We start from the raw sequence: 21,156 nt of genomic DNA, 5'->3' as shown, positions 1-21,156 counted from the left end.
CAGGCGTTTAGGTCACGGTAATGTCCCAATGTTAATTTCTTAGTTTTGTCAAATGCACCATGGGAATGTAAGATGCTGCATTAGGGGACAGTGGGTGGAGGACAGGCAAGTGCTCTGTACAATCTTTGCAACTTCTCTGTAAATCTAAAAGTATTCCAAAAAAAAAAAAAAAAAGGTCATTAAAAACAATCAAAAGTTCGTGAACTTCGAGTGCCAAGAAGGCCTTCTTTAAAACCAGCAGCAAATATCCCTTTGTGTAACTCTACTGAGAGGCGCGCAGGGCCAGGTGTTTGGTGCAGGGGTGCTGGGAGCGCAGGCAGCGAGCCCAAGGCGGTGGGACAGGAACTCCGCGCCGGGGCTGCGAGAGCTCAGGCTCCTCCCCGAGCCTTCCGGGCGCCGGCCTCTGCCCCGGGCGCGCCCTGAGGGCGGAGCCCAATCTGCGGGCTTCGGCGGCTACGGATGTGGCCAGCGGACTGGACCCTGGCCGGAAGGCCCAGGCGCCGCGGGTAAGGGGCATCGCCGGGACTCCGCGCTCGCTGGGCACCCCCAAGGTAAGCGAGCCTGGTCACCAACGGGCCCAGCCCCCGTCGCGCGCGCCAGATCACCTCCGCCGGGTGGGTGCGTCTCCAGGTGCCCTTAGAACCGGAACTCCCTGCGCCGCTGTATGCGCCAAGGACGTTTCCAGTAAACGCGCTCTTCGAGAACATAGTATGCCCCCTGTAAACCTCTGTTCTGGTTTTGGTTCTTTGGGCAAGAAGTTTCTCCTCCGAGAAGACAAGCGTCACTTTTCCCCGGGGAAATGGTAACCCGTCCTTAACCCGACGCAACCTAATTGTTTATTTACGTGGCTGTTATGTAATCCCCCTACTGGGGTCCCTGCGACTTCTGCCCGCTGATTTCAGGGGCCTTGGAGAAAAGCCCTCCGAAAAACTTGCTGCCACCTGTTAACCAGAGTTTTTAAGGGCAGAAATGAATGAGGAGGTTCATTCATTCATGCTGGTTTCCGGAGTCGCAAGTGTAGCAAAAGCAAACAGCCTATTGTCAGTTCTCTGCTGTTTCTGTTGGGTGGACATCATGGGATTTCATACTTGGAAGTTACAGCACTTTACGCAGCTTTTTTTTTTTTTTTTTTTTGGCAAAGCAGCAGCATTATCTTACTGAAAGAATACGAACAGGTCAGTCAGTGCAAGTGTAGTTTTTAGGTTTGATGATGAATATTCAGCTTCTTTAAAAGGAAAGGGGCCCTGGAGATGCAGTGGTTAAGAGCTATGGCTGCTAACCAAAAGGCCAGCAGTTCAAGTCCACCAGCCGCTCCTTGGAAACTCTATGGGGCAGTTCTACTCTGTTCTGTAGGGTCGGTATGACTTGGAATCCATTCGATGGCAACGGGTTTTTGTTGTTGTTTTATTTTGAAAGGAAAAAAAAAATGAGGTTGAATATAGGGTCAGAAGAAGCAACTAGCCCCAAACACCACCAACGCTGTGGTGCTCACTATTATATTGTAGTTGTTGATGCTTTGCATTTTAGGAATTAAAACCTCTTTTACTCCTTTCTTGGTCTATATATATATATATATATATATAGACCAGATAAAGTGTCAAAATACAAAAAGGGAATTTTTCTGCATTTGCAATAGAGAAAAGATGATCTATCCTTTTGATTTTACCTAATGCTGTTAAATATTCAGCCTTGCAAAGTCTGGTGTTCCAGAAATTTGAGCTGGGCTGGAGTCTCAGGTACCCTGGCAGGCACAATGGGTGCTGTTGTTACATGGTTGCTGGGCTGCCTCCCTCCCCCATCTCCACACACCCCACAGTTTGAGAGTGAAGGCTCCAGATAAAGAAGGATTTGCCCCTAAAGCAGAGAATACCCAGCATGGCTTCTCAGCCTCAGGAAAACAGGTTATAGTTCCTGGGACCCAGGGAAACGTCCTAAGGACCTTCCTTTGTTATTTACAGAAGTCCATCCCCTGTGCTAACTAAAAAGGCACTTGTGAAATAAATAAAGAAGCTATTTCAGGCATATTATTTACTTTTATGATTTTATGAATTAATAAGAGGCATGTGTATTTTTAAGTTTTTTTTTTATTTACAATTCGTTCAGCTTTGAACTTGAGTTGTAATCTAAATTTTTGCGGTAGCTGAAAAATGACATGGATCTGTGTTTGGAATAATGACTGGAAAAGGAAAGAATTGAAGATTTTGAAGGGAGTATAGAAGTCTTTTCAGCAGTGGCTTCAAATCTTTTGAACTAAGATATTTACATCAAAATTTTGTGGCAATTTATATAATTCTTTTACTGCAAATGGAAAAAAATCACAATGGTGAAAAGTTACTGTGGACTTAGTAACACATTTAAAGGAATTTATATTTTATTAAGTATGAAAACAGCATCTACATGGGTTTGGAAAACAAAAGTGTGTGTGTGTGTGTGTGTGTGTGTACACTCAGTTTTAGAAAATGTTTAGAGAATATTTGATGCACCTGTGATTTGCAAGCCTGTCCACACATTCATTGAGCCAGGATTTTTTGAGTGCCTGTTAGTGGTGTAGGGCACTTTGTTCTGTGTTAGAGATGTAGAGGCGGATACCAAACCAAAACCAAATCTGTTGTCATTGAGTCAATTATGACTCATAGTGACCCTATAGGACAGAGTAGAACTGCTCCATAGGGTTTCCAAGGCTGTATTCCTTATGGAAACTGCCACATCTTTCTCCTGTGGAGTGGCTGGTGGGTTCGAACTGATGACCTTTCCATTAGCAGTCGAACGCTTAACCACCGCATAACCAGGGCTCCTTGTAGGAGGGATACAGCCCAGTGTAAATCAGACACATTTTACACATTCTTGTCCTCATGGAATTTATACGTTGGAGCCCTCCAGGGCACTGGAAACCACAGGTTAGCAGGCAGGTCAATGACCATCTGTCAGCTTTGACGATGGCTGAAGCAATATGACTTTCAAATCACATACTTCCTTTCAAATGTGTGTCTTTTGATATACTGTGCATGATTTTCAGGTAAACTGCAAAGTCACCTGAGAATTAGCCAGCTGACACTGGATGTCACCATTGTGCTGTGTAACATAGCTGCAGAACAGGTGTGCTGTGTGTGGGCGGGGGGGGAGGATAACCAAATAAGTAAGGTAAGCATGGGCTTACTTGTACTTACCTACTAATCCGTAGTGAACAATTTCACATGGGTTTCACCACATCATTGTTTCATCACAAATTGTTCACTATATATTAGTAAGTATGCACAAGGAAACCCGTATTTACCTGGCTTACTGGGTCATCTGTCCCTGTCAGGGATTGTAAATTTGAAAAGAGGCTTTGATTCTGTAGGAAGGTGCCGTAGGCTTGGGAGAGAGACAAATGCCAGCCATACCTAGAAGCCGAATCTTTAATACTGTGAAAAAAATTTTTAATTGTTCACTACAGATGACCTGGTAAGCAAGGTAAGCACTGTGCTTACCTAGTCTGTTGGATAATCCGTCCCTGGTATGCTATCTAATATTCAGGACATAGTCTGTTCAAGGGTTTGGAGATACGTTTCTTTCTTTCCCCCATATAACTTATTCTCATGCCACTCTGGTTGTAACTTTCATTTCAGTTTCTAATACCTAAACCCTGTATGATAGGGACCAAAACAAACAACACTATTAGCTCAGAATCGAGAAACTAAAATCTGAAAACTCAAACTGTACTGAAACCCATCAGGGTAAACCCAAGTAATTGACTTTGGTTGACTTAAGCAGAAAAGGAATTTACTGGAAGAACATGGAGCAGCTCCTGGAATTGATGGGAAAGTTGGAAACCTGGGGTTAGGAAATGGGCGGGATCCAGTGCGCTGGTAGCACAGCAAAGGTCAGGCTGCAGGGAAAGCTGGCATTGCCACTGGTCACTGGATACAACCAGTGGTGTCCCTGCCGCTGGTCGTGAAGCCACTGCTTTCCTTCTCTAAAGAACAACTGGTGTTCGCTGCCTCCAACTTCAGTCAGCCAGATGGCCAGTCTCCAAGTTGTACTTCCAGGAGGCAGCGCTCAGCTGGCTGAGTCTTGGTCTTGTTCCGGTGCTCCGGTTCTAAGGAGGAAGAACAAGTAAGGAACCTTTCCTGCAAGACTCAGACAGGTGGTGATTCCACATATCTGAGATGTGGGGTCAAGTGCTGGACACGCAAACCACGTTTAATGGTTCCTTCCCTTCAGCATACACAGGAAGTGAGTTGAGAATACTTCCGTGCTATCACCCAGGCTTTATTGCCCCTTATCAGGGCTGACCTGGGTCAATTATGGATGCCTCCCAACATCTGACAACTCCGTAGATTTTGTTGTGTCCTGCCTTCTCTTCAACCCTCGGAGTGTCACAGCAGCCAGGGCTAGACCTGTTTTAATGTGGCTAAAGAGGCAACTCCTTAGGCAAATTGGATGTCCCAACAAGTTGCAATCTATGTAAAAATAAAAAAGCCAGGCTACATTAAAATAAAAAATTCAAAACCTCGTAGTAAACTTGAAATTATTGAAAGAAAACTACAACTAAAAAAGTAAATTAGCTCTTGAAACAGAAAAACATACAAAGAATAATAATACTACTACTAATAATAACTCAATACCACTTTCTGGTTTTAACATTTGAATATATTTCCTAGCAGTTAAACAAAATATTTGAAGTGTGAAATATTTAGGATATTTAACATTTATATTTAATGTTGTTATTGTATACAGCAGTCAGAAGTCCTTGGAGAGTTATTAGAATTTACTATCATATGTTTCTGTTCACATGTCTTTAAGTTTATATTGTCTTAAAAAAATACATCATGTACATAAACATACATTTCTGTCTGTCTACCTATCTATATTGCTTTCTTTCTTTCTTTTTTTGTTATCTGGCCAAGTTTAAGCTGAAGATATTCGTTGGCAATCAGGAATTGAAAAAATGTTTTGAGTTTTATATAAATGAGGGTGCTTTATCTTGCAAAAAGAGCAAAATGAACTAAAAAAGGATTAGAAAATGTAACATGATGATGAAAATTCTTGTGCTTACAGCTATTTCCAGTGAGAAACTTAATGGGGCACAAAGGTTTTCACATTTCAAATTGTTTTTATTCTACCCCGTAGGTAAAAATTAAGATTGAAAAGTTAATATCATGGTTTTCTACCTTATACTAAGAGCTTGGTATGTACCATACACTATGCCATATAAACTTTGGTTTGATCCTTGCGAAAGTCCTTTGACAGTAGTTATTTCTGTCCCTGTTTTAGAGCAGAAGTCACACAGATGCAGAGAGCTGTGCTTAAATTTCACTTAAGTGAGTGGCAGAGCTGGGCTTCAGAGGAGGTCGCCTGACTCTACCTTCTGCTCTTATCCACTAGAGCACATGATTTGGCCTCCCATATGTAGAAAAAATTTGGCAAAAAATCATGTGTGAATAATATTTTCAACTGGATCTGCCTCCTGAAATCAAATTATTTGTCACTCCCTCCACCCTACCCTTTGAAGCCAAGCCACCATCTTCCCTGCCTGAATGACCGCAGTACCTACTGACTTGTCTCCTGTATCTGCTCCTGCAGCTTATTCTCCACACAGAAGCCAGAGTGCACCTTTGACAAGCCTCCAGTGCCTTCACATCCACCTTTTGAAAAAAATTCGAAGTTTCCCGATGGCCTACAAGCCTCCACCTGAACTGGCCTGGGCCTGATTCTTTGATCTTGTCTTCCCCACTGACCCTCTCAGTCTCTACTCATTGCCTGCTCTGTTGTCCCTAGAACATTCTAAGCCAATTCCAGCCTCTGCTCTTGCTTCCCCTTTTGTGTGGAACACTCTTCTCCAGATGACGGCATGGCTGTCCCTCCCCTCATTCAGGTCTTTTGCTCAAATGCTACTTCCTTTGATGACTCTTCCTTTACCACTTATCCAAACCAGGACCTACGTTTGCCCCATTACCCTGCTCTCCTTTTGTTCATAGCATTATCACCACCTCACATTATGTTTCCTAGATGCTCATTTATTTGTTTCATGTCTGTCACCCCTCTGTACTGAGAGCCCCATGAGAGTAGGTGTCTGGCTCACCTCTGTATGTATAGATCCTAGCACAGTGTCATTCTATAAGTATTTACTCTGTGAATAAATGAATCGAGGTTAAGTAAAGAAAGGAAGCGCCTTTGTCATAGTCTGTAGTATGTTGTTGTTGTTAGATGCCATCGAGTCGGTTCCAACTCCTAGTGACTCCACATAAAACAGAATGAAACACTGCTTGGTCCTGCACCATCCTCACAGTTGTTGTGCTTGAGCCCATTGTTGCAGCCACTGTGCCAATCCATCTTGTTGAGGGTCTTCTTCTTTTTTGCTGTCCCTCTACTTTACCAAGCATGATGTCCTTCTCCAGGGACTGATCCCTCTTGATAACATGTCCAAAGTATGTGAGATGCAGTGTCACCATCCTTGCTTCCAAGGAGCATTCTGGTTGAACTTCTTCAAAGACAGATTTGTTCATTATTTTGACAGTCATGGTATATTCAGTATTCTTCTCCAACACCATAATTCAAAGGTGTCAATTCTTCTTTTGTCGTCCTTATTCCTCTTTCAGCTTTCGCATGCATATGAGGCTATTGAAAACACCATGACTTGGGTCAGGTGCACCTTAGTCTTCAAGGTGACATCTTTGCTTTTCAACACTTCAGAGGTCTTTTGTTGCAGATTTACCCAATGTACTGTGTCTTTTGGTTTCTTGACTGCTGCTTCCATGGGCATTGATTGTGGATCCAAGTAAAATGAAATCCTTGACAACCCCAGTCTTTTCTCTGTTTATCATGATGTTGTTTGTTGGTCCAGTTGTGAGAATTTTTGTTTTCTTTATGTTGAGGTGTAATCCATACTGAAGCCTGTGGTCTTTGATCTTCATCGGTAAGTGCTTCAAGTCCTCTTCACTTTCAGCAAGCACGGTTGTGTCATCTGGATATCACTGGTTGTTAATGAGTCTTCCTTGAATCCCGATGCCCCATTCTTCATATAGTCTAGCTTCTCAGATTATTTGTTCAGCATACAGATTGAATAAGTATGGTAAAATGATACAACCCTAACGCACACCTTTCCTGACTTTAAACCATGCACAGTGGCCTTCAATAAATATTTACTCTGTGAATAAACTGGTTGTTTTTTTTTTTTTTTTTGTCTGTGAGTAAATGAATCAAGGATTAAGTAAAGAAAGGAAGCACCTTTGTTATAGTATCTAGTATAGAAACAAAAACTCTCATTTCCCACGTTGGTTTCCTGGGTTCATTTCCTGGCCAGTGCATCTCATGCGTAACCACCGCCTGTCTGTCAGTGGGGGCTCACTTATTACGATGAACAGGTGTCAGTGGAGCTTCTAGACTAAGTCTAGGAAGAAAGGCCTGGCAATCTATTTCTGAAAATCAGCTTAGGGATACCCAAGGGACACAATAGTCTGATCCTCAGCTGACCGTGGTGATGGTGCAGGACAGCACCGTTTTGTTCTGTTGTGCATGGGATCACCATGAGTTGAGGGCTGACTTGATAGTAACTGACAACAGCCATATATGTATTTATTGTGTAATAGTTTTCTTAAGCCATTCTATGTCATAAGACAGTGAAGTAGATTAATTTACATTTCCCTGGGTGTCCAGTGATATGTTGGTTTATCACTGAATATGATTCATAATAACGTGCGTGAATTGCTTTGAAAGTTACAAACTGTCAGATATTAGTGTCATCAGGTGGGGATGTTGACCAGTTACTGATGGATTAGCAACAAAGAATCAGTACCAGGGATTTGCTAAAATCACTCAAAGCAGATTTCCCGTTATAGCCTAGCTCAGTCGCAGACTGTGTGGACTATAATCTGGTTCTTCCCTACAGAAGAAAACCACCCAGTCTGTATATCAGCCTTGGTAGTGGATATGATCTCATATTTTATTTATTTGACAAACACATACAAATCACTTACCATGTGCTAGGTGTTGTTATAAGTGTTTGACAAATAATAGTTCATGTGATCCTGAAACAACCTGTGAAGTAGACATCATTAGTATCCACATTTAACTTGTAAGGAAACTGAGGTGCTCCAAAGTTAAAGAACAGGTCCAAGATCACACAGATACTAAGTAGCAGAGCCAGGCCATAAAACTAGGCAATGTGCTGCCATACATTTTAGCTGTAGACCCCCCCTCCTCTATTTGCAGAAAATCTCATGCAGAAATTCCACGTTTGGAGCAGAGCAAAGCAGAGCTGCTGGAATTGAAAGCCAGCTGGCCGAGCTGTCTGCTTAGCACCCCTCCTTCCCTTTTTGGAGCCCTGTTTGTAAAGCCCTGATCCAGGAAATAACTCCTCTTGGCAAAAGGCCACTTGTAAGCTGTCTTCAATCCATTCTGGCCCAAAACAAATAAATTCTTTTCTCACTTTAATTACCTGATTTTGCTTTATTTTGAAAATGTTATCTGCCTAATCTACTTCTGGATGAAATAAAATGCTAAGGTGGATTTTCCCCAGGATAGTAATGCGATATGGCAGTGTGGGCTTCGCTGTCTTCAGCTCACCGGGGCTTTTTTATACAAATCCAGGACTGTGGGCACAAAAGTTTTCTGGACCAAAGAGAGAAATGGAATTTAATGTCATCTAGAGAAAGAGTTGGTATTAAGACTTTGTAACCAGAACATCACCAAGCTACTTCCACTGTTATGGGACCCTTGTCTTCTGTGGTTGAGATAAAGTAACAGCAGCAACAGTAGTGACAGCTACTTCCCACTGAGTGCCTTTTACAACTAGATACTTTTTAACAACCTGAAAGATTGGCTAGTCGAACCCACCAGCTGCTCCATGGGAGAAAGATGTGGCAGTCTGCTTCTGTAAAGATTAAAAAAAAAAAAAAATCCATTGCCATTGAGTCGATTCCAACTCATAGTGACCCTATAGGACAGAGCAGAACTACTGCATAGGGTTTCCACAGAGCGGACGGTGGATTTGAACTGCCAAACTCTTAACCACTGCGCCAGCCTTGAAATCCCTGTGGGGTAGTTTTACTCTGTCCTGTAGGGTTGCTATGAGTCAAAATCAACTCCAGAGCAAGGGTTTTTTGTTTTTGTTTTCATTTTCACAACTTTAGTGTTATTACTCCTATTTTTTTTTTTTTAAAAAAACTTGCTGTCGAGTCGATTCTGACTCATAGTGACCCTATAGGACAGAGTAGACATGCCCCCATAGACTTTCCAAGGAACACCTGGTGGGTTCAAACTGTGTACCTTTTGGTTAACAGCCATAGCTCTTAACCACTATGCCACCAGGGTTTCCACGCCTATTTTACAGGTATGTAAATTGAGGCTAAAATTTTACGTAACTTGATTAAGATGGCCCAACCAAATGGCACACCAAGGAAAAACAATCCCTGGTATGTGTTTTAAAGTCATCTGAGATACTTATGTGGTGATGGAGGTGAGAAGTATGTTTTGAGAAAAATCAGTGATTAAGGAGCAAAATCTCTTAATATTAAGAATAAAAGGTTTTTAAGAGTGTGTATTTTGGGATATGTAACAAGGCCCAGTGGGATTCTCAAGTTATATAAGACTGAGAATTCAATGAGATTTGCTCTAAAGAGTGATTAATTTCTGTGATATAATGCCTCTTATTTATTAATGTGGACAATGCACGAAATATTAAAAAGAAAATAAAACATAAATTAATTAAATGGGACTGTAAGTCAAGTGGGACCAAACAGGACAAAAAGGCAACTCAGGCCAGACTGCTATTTTCCCACTGACCCCCCACTCCCACCCCCTGCTACTTCATAGGCCAGGGGTCTGCAAACCTTTTGTGTGAAGGGCCTGATAGTAAATATTTTAGGGTTTGCTTACTACATACTTTTCTTTCTTCCAGCTCCTTAGCTCACCTGTTGTAGCTCAAAAGCAGCCGTAGACGATATGTAAACAAATGGACATGGTTATGTTAGAATCAAACTTCATTTATGAAGACTGAAATTTGAACTTCATGTTATTTTCATGTGTCACGGAATGTTACTCTTCTTTATTTTTTCAGCCATTCAAAAGATGTAAAAACCATTCTTAGTTCACAGGCTGTACAAACAGGCAACAGGCCAGATTTGGCTCACAGGCCAAGTTTTGCAACCAAAAGGTAGGCAGTTCAAATCCATCAGCCACTCCTTGGAAACCCTGTGGGGCATTTCTACTCTGTCCGATAGGGTCGCTATGAGTCAGAATCGACTCGACAGGAATGGATTTGGTTTGGTTTTTGGTACCCTAGCTTAGTCACTGTTAAGTTGGAATTGACTCTACGGTAATGGATTTGGTTGATCCTAGCCTGGAAGGAGCCCTGGTGGTGCAATGGTAAAGTGCTCAGCTGCTAACTGAAAGGTTGGCAGTTCGAACCTTCCAGCAGCTCCCTCAGGAGAAAAGACCTGGTGATCTGCTCCTGTGAAGATTACATCCTGGGAAACACTATGGGGCAGTACTACTCTGTCACATCGGGTCACTATGAGTAGAAATCGACTCAACAGCACGCAACAACAACAACCCTAGCATGACTGTGCTCCTCTGGTTTCCAGACAGTTTGCTTATTGCCTCTGTGGGTGTTTATTTTACTTCAAGCATTTATATGTTGTTGTGGACCAGGAGCAGAATCTAAGAGGAGACTTCAGAGAACTGAGTAACAGAATTCCTTTCACTCGTATTTTGCAGAAATGTGACTTGCAGAATTGCTGCTGCCATAGCGGCTGTCTAAGAGGATTTATAACAAAATGGAAAATTCTTGGCATGCTCTGTCATTTTTATTCAAGATTAAAGGATAAATGCAGGGCTTTGTAGTATCCCCAGAAGCTATCTTTTTTCAAAGTGGTGCCAACAAATACAGAAGTTCTTTGTGTGTTTGAACAGTATAGGTCATTGCTAGAATTTGTATGTTTTTGTTGTTGTTGCTCTTTCTCTCTAGGGAAGCGAGCCTTGATGTAATGGAAACAACCCTTTAGTTGGTGTCAAAAAGACCGAGTTTTGAGTTCCATCTCGGTTAGTTTTATTGTGATCTTGGGTAAGTTAACATCAACGATGAAAGTTTTGATTTTCTTATCAATGAAATGGGGTTAATAATCCTACCTTACAGGAACATTTATTCATTTATTTATTTATAGTTCTTTACTATTTATTATGGAAAGTTTCAAATGAAAAGAGAGTAATGAACCCATGTGCCCATCACCCTGCTTCAGCAATTATCCATATTTTGCCAAATTCTTTCATCTTTATCCCCTCCCCATTTTTCCCTCCCTACTAAAGTATTTTAAAGTAAATCCAAGTGTAATATAATTTCACCTGCAAATATCTCAGTATGTATCCCTAACAGGTAAGGTCTTTATAAAACAGTGCCATAATTCCATTATCACACGTAGAACTGCACCATACGGTTTCCAAGGATGGGCTGGTGGATTCAAACTGCTGACGTTTTGGTTAGCAGCCAAGCTCTTAACCACTACACCACCAGGGCTCCAGCAAAATTACAGTAATTCTTTAAGAACATCTAATATCTAGTCAGTGTTCGGATTTCCCCAGTTGTCCCCAAAATGCCTTTATGTAGTTGGTTTGTTTGAATCAGGAACCAGTCAAGATTTAGGTATTACATTTGGTCTTGTGTCTCTCAAATCTCTTACCAAACAAAAAAACCAAACTCATTGCTATCGAGTCTATTCAGACTCATAGTGAGCCTAAAGGGCAGTAGAACTGCCACATGGGGTTTCCTAGGCTATAATATATTTTGAGGTGGAAGGGGGGTTTCTTTTTTATTATTATTTTATTGTGCTTTAAATGGTTTACACAGCAAACTAGGTTTGTTTTTTTTTAATTTATTTATTGTGCTTTAGGTGAAAGTTTACAGATCAAGTCAGTCTTTCATACAAAAAAACCATACACACCCCGCCGTGCACTCCCAGCTGCTCTCCCCTTAATGAGACAGCACACTCTTCCTCTCCACCCTGTATTCCCCGTGTCCATTCAACCAGCTCCAGTCCCCCTCTTCCTTCTCATCTCACCACCAGACAGGAGTCCCCCACATAGTCTCATATGTCTACTTGAGCCACGAAGTTCACTCCTCACCAACATCTCTGTTGTGTTCCCTGTCAGGGCAGCACTCGGTGGTAGCCGGGCACCATCTAGTTCTCCTGGTCTCAGGCTGATGGAGTCTCTGGTTTATATAGCCATTTCTGTCTCTTGGGCTCATAATTACCTTGTGTCTTTGGTGTTCTTCATTCTCCTTTGCCGCATGTGGGTTGAGACCAATTGATGCATCTTAGATGGCCGCTTGCTAGCGTTTAAGACTCCAGACACATCTCACCAAAGTAGAATACAGAAATTTTCTTAATACGTTTTGTTACGCCTGTTGACCTGGATGTCCCCCGAAACCGTGGTCCCCAGACCGCTGTCTCTGGTACTCTGACTTTTGAAGCTTTTGGTTGTATTCAGGAAACTTATTTGCTTTTGGTTTAGTCCAGTGGTACTGACTATCCCTGTGTTGTGTGTTGTGCTTCCCTTCACCTAAAAAACCATCAAGGAATATTTTCTTCTGTGTTTAAACTTTATCTAGAGTTCTTATAATAGTGCTCTCATACAATATTTGTCCTTTTGCAGTTGACTAATTTCACTCAGCATAATGCCTTCCAAATTCCTCCATGTTATGAAATGTTTCACAGATTCATCATTATTCTTAATCGTTGCGTAATATTCCATTGTGTGAATATACCATAATTTATTTATCCATTCATCCATCGATGGGCATGTTGGTTGCTTCCATCTTTTTTCTATCGTAAACAGTCCTGCAATGAACATGGGTGTGCATATATCTGTTCGTGTGAAGGCTCTTATTTCTTTAGGGTATATTCCAAGGAGTGGAATTGCTGGGTCATATGGTAGTTCTACTTCTAGCTTTTCAAGGAAGTGCCAAATTGATATCCAAAGTGGCTGTACCATTTTACATTCCCACCAGCAGTGTATAAGTGTTCCAGTCTCTCCACAACCTCTCCAACATTTATTATTTTGTGTTTTTTGGATTGATGCCAGCCTTGTTGGGGTGAGATAGAATCTCATGGTAGATTTGATTTGCATCCTCTAATAGCTAATGATCATGAGCATTTCCTCATATATCTGTTAGCTACCTGAATGTCATCTTTAGCGAAGTGCCTGTTCATATCCTTTGCCCATTTTTTAATTGGGTTATCTGTGTTTTAGTTGTTGAGTTTTTGCAGTATCATGTAGATTTTAGAGATGATATGCTGACTGGAAATGTCATAGCTAAAAACTTTTTCCCAATCTGTAGGTAATGTTTTTACTCTTTTGGCAAAGTCTTTGGATGAACATAGGTGTTTGACTTTTAGGAGCGCCCAGTTATCTAATTTCTTTTCTGGTGTTTGTACATTGTTAGTAATGTTTTGTATACTGTTTATGCCATGTATTAGGGCTCCTAGCATTGTCCCTATTTTTTTTTCCATAATCTGTATCATTTTAGATTTCATATTTAGGTCTTTGATCCATTTTGAGTTGGTTTTTGTGCATGGTGTGAGGTATTGGTCTTGTTTCATTTTTTTTGCAGGTGGATATCCAGTTATGCCAGCACCATTTGTTAAACAGACTATCTTTTCCCCATTTAACTGACTTTGGGCCTTTGTCAAACATTAGTAGCTCATATGTGGATGGATTTATGTCTGGATTCTCAATTCTGTTCCATTGGTCTATGTATCTGTTGTACCAGTACCAGGCTGTTTTGACTACTATGGTAGTATAATAGGTTCTAAAATCAGGTAGTGTGAGGCCTCCCACTTTGTTCTTCTTTTTCAGTAATGCTTGACTTATCTGGGGCTTCTTTCCCTTCCATATGAGGTTGGTGATTTGTTTCTCCATCTCATTAAAGAGTGTCACTGGTATTTGGATCGGGATTGCATTGTATCTATAGATCGCTTTGGGTAGAATAGACATTTTTACAATGTTGAATCTTCCTATCCAGGAGCAAGGTGTGTTTTTCTGCTTATGTAGGTCTCTTTTGGTTTCTTGCAGTAGTGTCTTATAGTTTTCTTTGTATAGGTCTTTAATGTCTCTGATTAGATTTATTCCTAAGTATTTTATCTTCTCAGGGGCTATTGTAAATGGTATTGATTTGGTGATTTTCTCTTTGACGTTCTCTTTGTAGGTGTAGAGAAATCCAACTGATTTATGTATGTTTATCTTGTATTCTGATACTCTGCTGAACTCTTCTGTTAGTTTCAGTAGTTTTCTTAAGGATTTCTTAGGGTTTTCTGTGTATAAGATCATGTCATCTGCAAACACAGATACCTTTACTTCTTTGCCAATTTGGATGCCCTTTATTTCTTTATCTAGCCTAATACCTCGTGGATAGGACCTCTAGCACAATACTGAATAAGAGCGGTGATAAAGGGCATCCTTGCCTGGTTCCTGTCCTCAAGGGGAATGCCTCCAGTCTCTCCCCATTTAGGATGATGTTGGCTGTTGGCTTTGTATAAATGCCCTGTATAATGCTGAGGAATTTTCCTCCTATTCCTATTTTGCTGAGAGTTTTTAATCATGAGTGGGTGTTGGACTTCATCAAATGCCTTTGCTGCATAAATTGATAAGATCATGTGTGGTTCTTTTGTTTTATGTGATGGATTATATTGATTGTTTTTCTAATGTTGGACCATCCTTGCATACCTGGTATGAATCCCACTTGGTGAATTATTTTTTTGATATGTTGTTGAATTCTATTGGCTAGATTTTTTTTTGAGGATTTTTGCATCTGTGTTCATGAGGGATATTGGTCTGTAATTTTCTTTTTTTGTGGTGTCTTTACCTGGTTTTGGTATCAGGGATCTGCTGGCTTCATAGAATGAGTTCGGGAGTATTCCAGCCTTTTCTATCTTCTGAAATACCTTCGGTGGTAGTGGTGTTAACTCTTCTCTGAAAGTTTGTTTGAATTCTCCATTGAAGCTGTCGGGGCCAGGGCTTTTCTTTGTTGGGGGTTTTTAAATTACTTTATGAATCTCTTCTTTTGTTATGGGTTTATTTAGTTGCTGTGTCTCTGTTTGTGTTAGTTTAGGTAGGTAATGTCTTTCTAGAAATTTGTCTATTTCCTCCAGGTTTTCAGATTTGTTAGAGAAGGATTTTTCCCATAGTACTCTGTTATGATTCTTTTAATTTTAGTTGGGTCTCATTTCTTATATGGGTTACTTGCTTCATTGCCTGTTTTTCTTTTGTCAGTCTGGACAATGGTTTATCGATTTTGTTAATCTTTTCAAAGAACCAGCTCTTCATCTTGTTAACTCTTTCAATTGTTTTTCTGTTCTCCATTTCATTTAATTCTGCTCTGATTTTTTATTATTTGCTTTCTTCTGGTGCCTGAGGGTTTCCCTTGTTGTTCTCTATTTGTTCAAGTTGTCGTGATAATTCCTGGATTTTGGCCCTTTCTTCTTTATGTGTGTATTTATTGATATAAAATTGACCTCTGAGCACTGCTTTAGCTGTGTCCCAAAGGTTCTGATAGGAAGTGTTTTCATTCTCATTGGTTTCTATGAATTTCTTTATTACATCCTTTATTTCTTCTATAATGCAGCCATTTTTGAGTAAAGTGTTGTTCATTCTCCATGTGTTTGATTTCTTTTCCCTAATTTTTCTGTTATTGACTTCTAGTTTTATGGCTTTATGGTCAGAGAAGATGCTTTGTAATATTTCAGTGTTTTCAATTCCGTTAAGGCTTGTTTTATGACCTAATATGTGGTCTATTCTAGAGAATGTTCCATGTACATTGGAAAAGAAAGTATACTCGGATGCTGTTGGGTGGAGTGTTTTATATATGTCTGTGAGGTCAAGTTGGTTGATTGTGGCGTTTAGTTCTTCCGTGTTGTTATTGAGCTTCTTTCTGGATGTTCTGTCCTTCACTGAAAGTGGTGTGTTGAAGTCTCCTACTATTATTGTAGAGATGTCTATCTCACTTTTCAATGCCATTAGAGTTCGTTTTATGTATCTTAAAGCCCTGTCATTGGGTGCATAAATATTTACTGTGGTAATATCCTCCTGGTATATTGTCCCTTTAATCATTATATAGTGTCCTTCCTTATCTTTTGTGGTAGATTTAAGTTTGAAGTCTCTTTTGTCAGAAATAGTATAGCCATTCCTGCTCTTTTTTGATTGTTGTTTGCTTGATATATTTTTTTCTATCCTTTGAGTATTAGTTTGTTTGTGTTTTAAGGTGTGTCTCTTGTAGGCAGCATATAGATGGATCATGTTTTTTTATCCATTCTACAACTCTTTGTCTCTTTATTTGTGCATTTAGTTCATTTACTTTCAGCATGATTATAGGTGGGTATGAGTTTAGTGCTGTCATTTGGATGTCTTTTTTTGTGTGTTGTTGACAGTTTCATTTTTCCATTTTTTTTTGTGCTGAGTAGTTTTTCTTTGTAAGTTGCGTGTTCCTCTTCTTCATTATTGTTGATTTTGGTTTTGCTGAATCTTTATGTTTTTCTTGTATTTTATTTTGATGTGTAGGATCGTTAGTCTTCTTTGTGGTTACCTTAATATTTACCCCTATTTGTCTAAGTTTAAACCTAACTTATATCTCCCTACGTCACCTTGATTTCCTCTCCATATGGAAGATCTATGCCTACTTTATTTAGTCCCTCTTTATTGATTTAATGTTGTCATCTTTTACGTAATGACATTCCTGATTCCCTGTTTTGACCACTTTTTAAGTCTTGATTTATTTTTGTGATTTTTCCTGTCTGGGTTGATACCTGGTTGCTCTGTCCTGAGTTCTAGTGTTGGATTGATATATGATATTATTGATTTTCTAACCAGCGAATTCCCTTTAGTATTTCTTGTAGTTTTGGTTTGGTTTTTGCAAATTCCCTGAGCTTCTGTTTATCTGTAAATGTCCTAATTTCGCCTTCATATTTGGGAGACAGTTTTGCTGGATATATGATTCTTGGCTGGCAATTTTTCTCCTTCAGTGCTTTATGTATGTCAACCCATTGTCTTCTTGCCTTCATGGTTTCTGCGCAGTAGTCTGAGTTTATTCTTATTGGTTCCCCTTTGTGGGTGACTTTTCGCTTACCCTGGCTGCTCTTAAAATTTTCTCTTTGTGTTTGGTTTTGGCAAGTTTGATTATAATATGTCTTGGTGACTTTCTTTTGGGATCTACCTTGTATGGGGTTTGATGAGCATCTTGGATAGATATTCTTTCATCTTTCTTGATGTTAGGGAATTTTTCTGCCAACAAATCTTCAACAATTCTCTCTGTATTTTCTGTTATCCATCCCTGTTCTGGTACTCCAGTCAGTCATAGGTTATTCTTCTTGATAGAGTCCCACATGATTCTTAGAGTTTCTTCATTTTTTATAATTCTTTTACCTGATTTTTCTTTGAATATATTGTTGCCAAGCATTTTATCTTCAATGTCACTAATTCTGTCTTCCATATCCTCAATTCTGCTTCTCCGACTTTCTACTGAGTTGTCTAATTCTGAAATTTTATTGTTAATCTTCTGAATTTCTGATTGCTGTCTCTCTTTGGATTCTTCCAGCCTATTAAATTTTTCGTTATGTTCTTAAATGATCTTCTTAATTTCCTCAACTGGTTTATCTATGTGCTTCTTGGCTTGTTCTGCGTTTTGCCCAATCTCCTTCCTTATATCTTGAAGGGTACTGTATATTAATCTTTTGTATTCTACATCTGGTAATTCCAGGAATATACCTTCATCCAGAAGAGTCCTTGATTCTTTGTACTGGGAGTTTGTTGAAGCAATCATGGTCTGCTTCTTTATGGGATTTGATATCGACTCCTGTCTCTGAGGCATCTATAAGTTATTGTATTAATTTATTTTGTTTGTTCACTATGTCCTAGCTTCTTGCTTTGTTTTGTTTGATATACCCAAATAGGCTACTAGAGTGAGCTATCTTGATTATTGGAGTCTTTGAAGTACTAATGTCCTGTTACCAGATGACTAGAGCTGTTACAAGGTATATGAGCCTAGGAGTCCATTCAGCATTCTTGTATAGATTCAGCTGAGGTGTCCCGGTATTCAGTCACCTAGGGTGTGGTGCAGGCTCTCACCTACGATCTTAGAGGAACAGTGGTGATTGGTGTATGCATAGGTTTCTGGTGGCAGCAGGGGGTCACACTCAGAGGAAGGCAGGGGGCTGACAACTTTCCCCCAAATGTCTGTGAGGAAGGTATGTCCCTGTTCTCTAGAGTGCTCTGGTGGGTGGGCTCTGCAGCCATACCATATGCATCCACTGCGTTTAACTGTAAGGACTGGTAGGCACCATTTATCCTTGGACCCCTGTGGCAGGTGACTAAATGGTGTGGGTGGAGCCTCTAGTCCTCAGGCCCCTGCTGTGGGTCAGTGAGGGCCCTGTTCAATAGGCAGAGCTGTAGCAGATGTCACAAACCTGCCTCTCTGCTGCATAGCTGAAACAGTTACAATCAGACCTCAAACAGATTTGCCCTTGCTCTATAACAGCCAGGTCCTATCTGCTGTAACAGAGCCACCTGGACCTATGTAGGGGTGAAAGACAAAGTCTGTGGAACACTTGTGCCTGGACTGGAGCTGCTTCTGTTCTGAGTTTCTAGATTAAGGGTCAGCAGAGTATTTTTCCCTATTTGTTAATTTGTTCCTTCTCCAAGGCCAGTAGAATGGCCGAGGCAGTACAGCAGGACCTATCTCAGGCCGAGGGAGATCAACTGTTAATGAAGCCAGCTGGGGCAGAGGGAGGAGGGATCAGATAGATAGGCAAGAATTCTTTCAAAAGGAGGAGCTATTAGATCTGTGTGGTAAATTAAACAAAATCACTTATACTGTGCTGAGAGCACTGTTTTATCTCAGATACTGCAGACATGTATAGATGTGTCCGCTGGCTCGGTCCCTGCTGCAATTGCGCCAGGGGGTCAGGGCTGCAGCCCTTAACTCTCCTTCTTTCGCTGAAGCAGTTGCATCCTAAATGCCACCGCCAGCCCCACCGCAGTCACACCAGGGGGTCAGGAGTGCACCACTTCACTTGCCTTCTTTTGCTGCATCCCAGAACACCTGCCAGCCCTGCTGTAGGGAAATGGGGCTGAGGTACTGCCACTGACTCGGCAACTCCTCACTGCTTCTGCACCATCTCTCCTTCCCTCTGTCATTCAGTACGATTTCTTAACTTTACCTTTGATGCTCAGGGTTCCTAGCTTGTCATATGTATAATCAATTCACTTGTTTTTTCAGGTCTTTGTTTTAAGAGGGACCACTGGAAGCATCTGACTACTCCTTCATCTTGGCCCTGCCCCCAAGAAACTGCCTAGGCTATAATATTTACGGAAGCAGACTGCCACATTTTTTTCCTGTGGAGCAGCTGGTAGGTTCAAATCCTCCACCTTTTGGTTACTAGCTGAGTGCTTGACCACGGCACCAACAGGGCTCCTTTTTAACTCTATTAATATATAGCAATTCCCCCTCTCTTCTCTTCATCTGTCTTCATACAGTTAATTTGTAGAAGAAACTAGGTGTTTGTCCTGTAGAATTTTGCATATTCTGGATTTGGCTTATTGCAGTCTTTACCCTTGCGGAGTCATTGAACATTTTCTTTTCTTTCTCATATTTGCTATAATTAAGTATAGAGGCTTGATTAGATTCAGGTTCACTTTTTTTGGAAGCATATTTCATAGGTGGTGCTTTATATTTCTGATTGTAGTACATTTAAAGGACATAATATCTGGTTGTCTCTTAATTTGTTTATGTTAAGATCAATTAGAGGGATCTCTCAGGTTAATGAGTCCTCACTAACCTTTCACCTAGTGTTTTTATCATTAGTTGATAGTTCTTGGTTAGATATATTATCTCATAACCCAGTAACCCAGTGCCGTCGAATTGATTCCAACTCATAGTGACCCTATAGGACAGAGTAGAACTGCCCCATAGAGTTTCCAAGGAGCAACTGGTGGATTTGAACTGCCAACCTTTCGGTTTGCAGCCGTAGCACTTAACCACTACACCACCAGGGTTTTCCATATTACCTCACAAGGGGTTGCAAAATGTATGCTTTCTAATTCTATCAATTCTTTTGAATTTATTAATTGGAATTTTATGGAAAACTTCCCCTCGTCAACAATTTGGTTGCCATAAAATACATATCATACAATAAAGGCATGATAAGTACTTGTTTGTTCCCTTTATTTGCCAGTTTTGCTATCAATTCTTTTAAATGTATTAATTGAAATTCTATAGAAAACTTTCCCTCATGAACAATTTGGTTGCCATAAAATACATATTATGTAATAAAAGCATGATAAGTACTTGTTTGTTCCCTTTATTTACCAATTTTGGGATAATGATGACTTCCCTCCGTGAGCTGGTGCCTAATCAACTTCTAAAGATGAACAATGAGGGTTGTTGGTGGTGGTGCTGATGGTGGTGTTTCTCCTGCATCACAAATTTCAAGGATTTAAATTTTTTTCGTATGTGTCAATTCATCACATTCTTCTTTTGGTTGACTTCTGTGTCTTATTGCAGTAGGATTTGATCACTTCTTGCTTTTTGATATGACAGGATATCATAGGCATACCCTATACATTTCTTGCCCCAGACCTGAATCAGCCAATTTTCCCAGAAGTCCCAGTTTCTTTTAAGTGGGAAATGGTATATAGAGACCACAGTCTGGATGCCAGGAGTTCAAATTACTACTGGCTTGTTATTATTTCTAGGTTTCTAGTGGATAGAGATAGAATATACATTTTTTTAAAGGGAAAAAAATCATTATTTTATGCTGATGATACCAGTGTAGATATAGAATTTTTACCTAGCATCTTTGGTTCTATAGTTGTATATTTTTTCCTTTAAACTGAACGTCTTTTTTCCTAATGATGTTAGCATAATTACTTTAACCTAGCACACACACATGTGCACACAGTAGTTTCAAAATAGCAATACCAGTATTTCCACTAATGTAGTTTGACATTTTTTTTTTTCCAGCTCTTTTTATTCTTAGGATAGCACACATCAGGGATAAACAGTCCCTAGTATGAGTTTTAAAGTCATTTGAGATAATTTATGTGGTTATGGCAACAACTTCACATACAGTTACGTTCATTTTTTTTTTTTTTTTAATTTTAGAAGATTGTGTTTTTTTCTAATTGTTTTAT

General features: G+C 40.2%; 1 protein-coding gene across 2 annotated transcripts in view; it reads left to right on the top strand.

The window, feature by feature from the left end:
• Positions 1–405: 405 nt before the first annotated feature.
• Positions 406–21,156, top strand: part of CCDC68 (coiled-coil domain containing 68) — a 70,486-nt gene continuing 49,735 nt past the window's right edge. For both annotated transcript variants that reach the window (XM_049900237.1, XM_049900236.1), the window contains exons 1-2: positions 406–551; positions 19,244–19,373. The gene's annotated coding sequence lies outside the window, so the exon portion shown is untranslated. The remainder of the gene's footprint in view (positions 552–19,243; positions 19,374–21,156) is intronic.

Source organism: Elephas maximus, chromosome 11 (assembly GCF_024166365.1).
Source record: "Elephas maximus indicus isolate mEleMax1 chromosome 11, mEleMax1 primary haplotype, whole genome shotgun sequence".
NCBI lineage: Eukaryota > Metazoa > Chordata > Mammalia > Proboscidea > Elephantidae > Elephas > Elephas maximus.
Note: the sequence above shows the minus strand (reverse complement) of the source record. Positions and strands in the feature narration are given on the sequence as shown.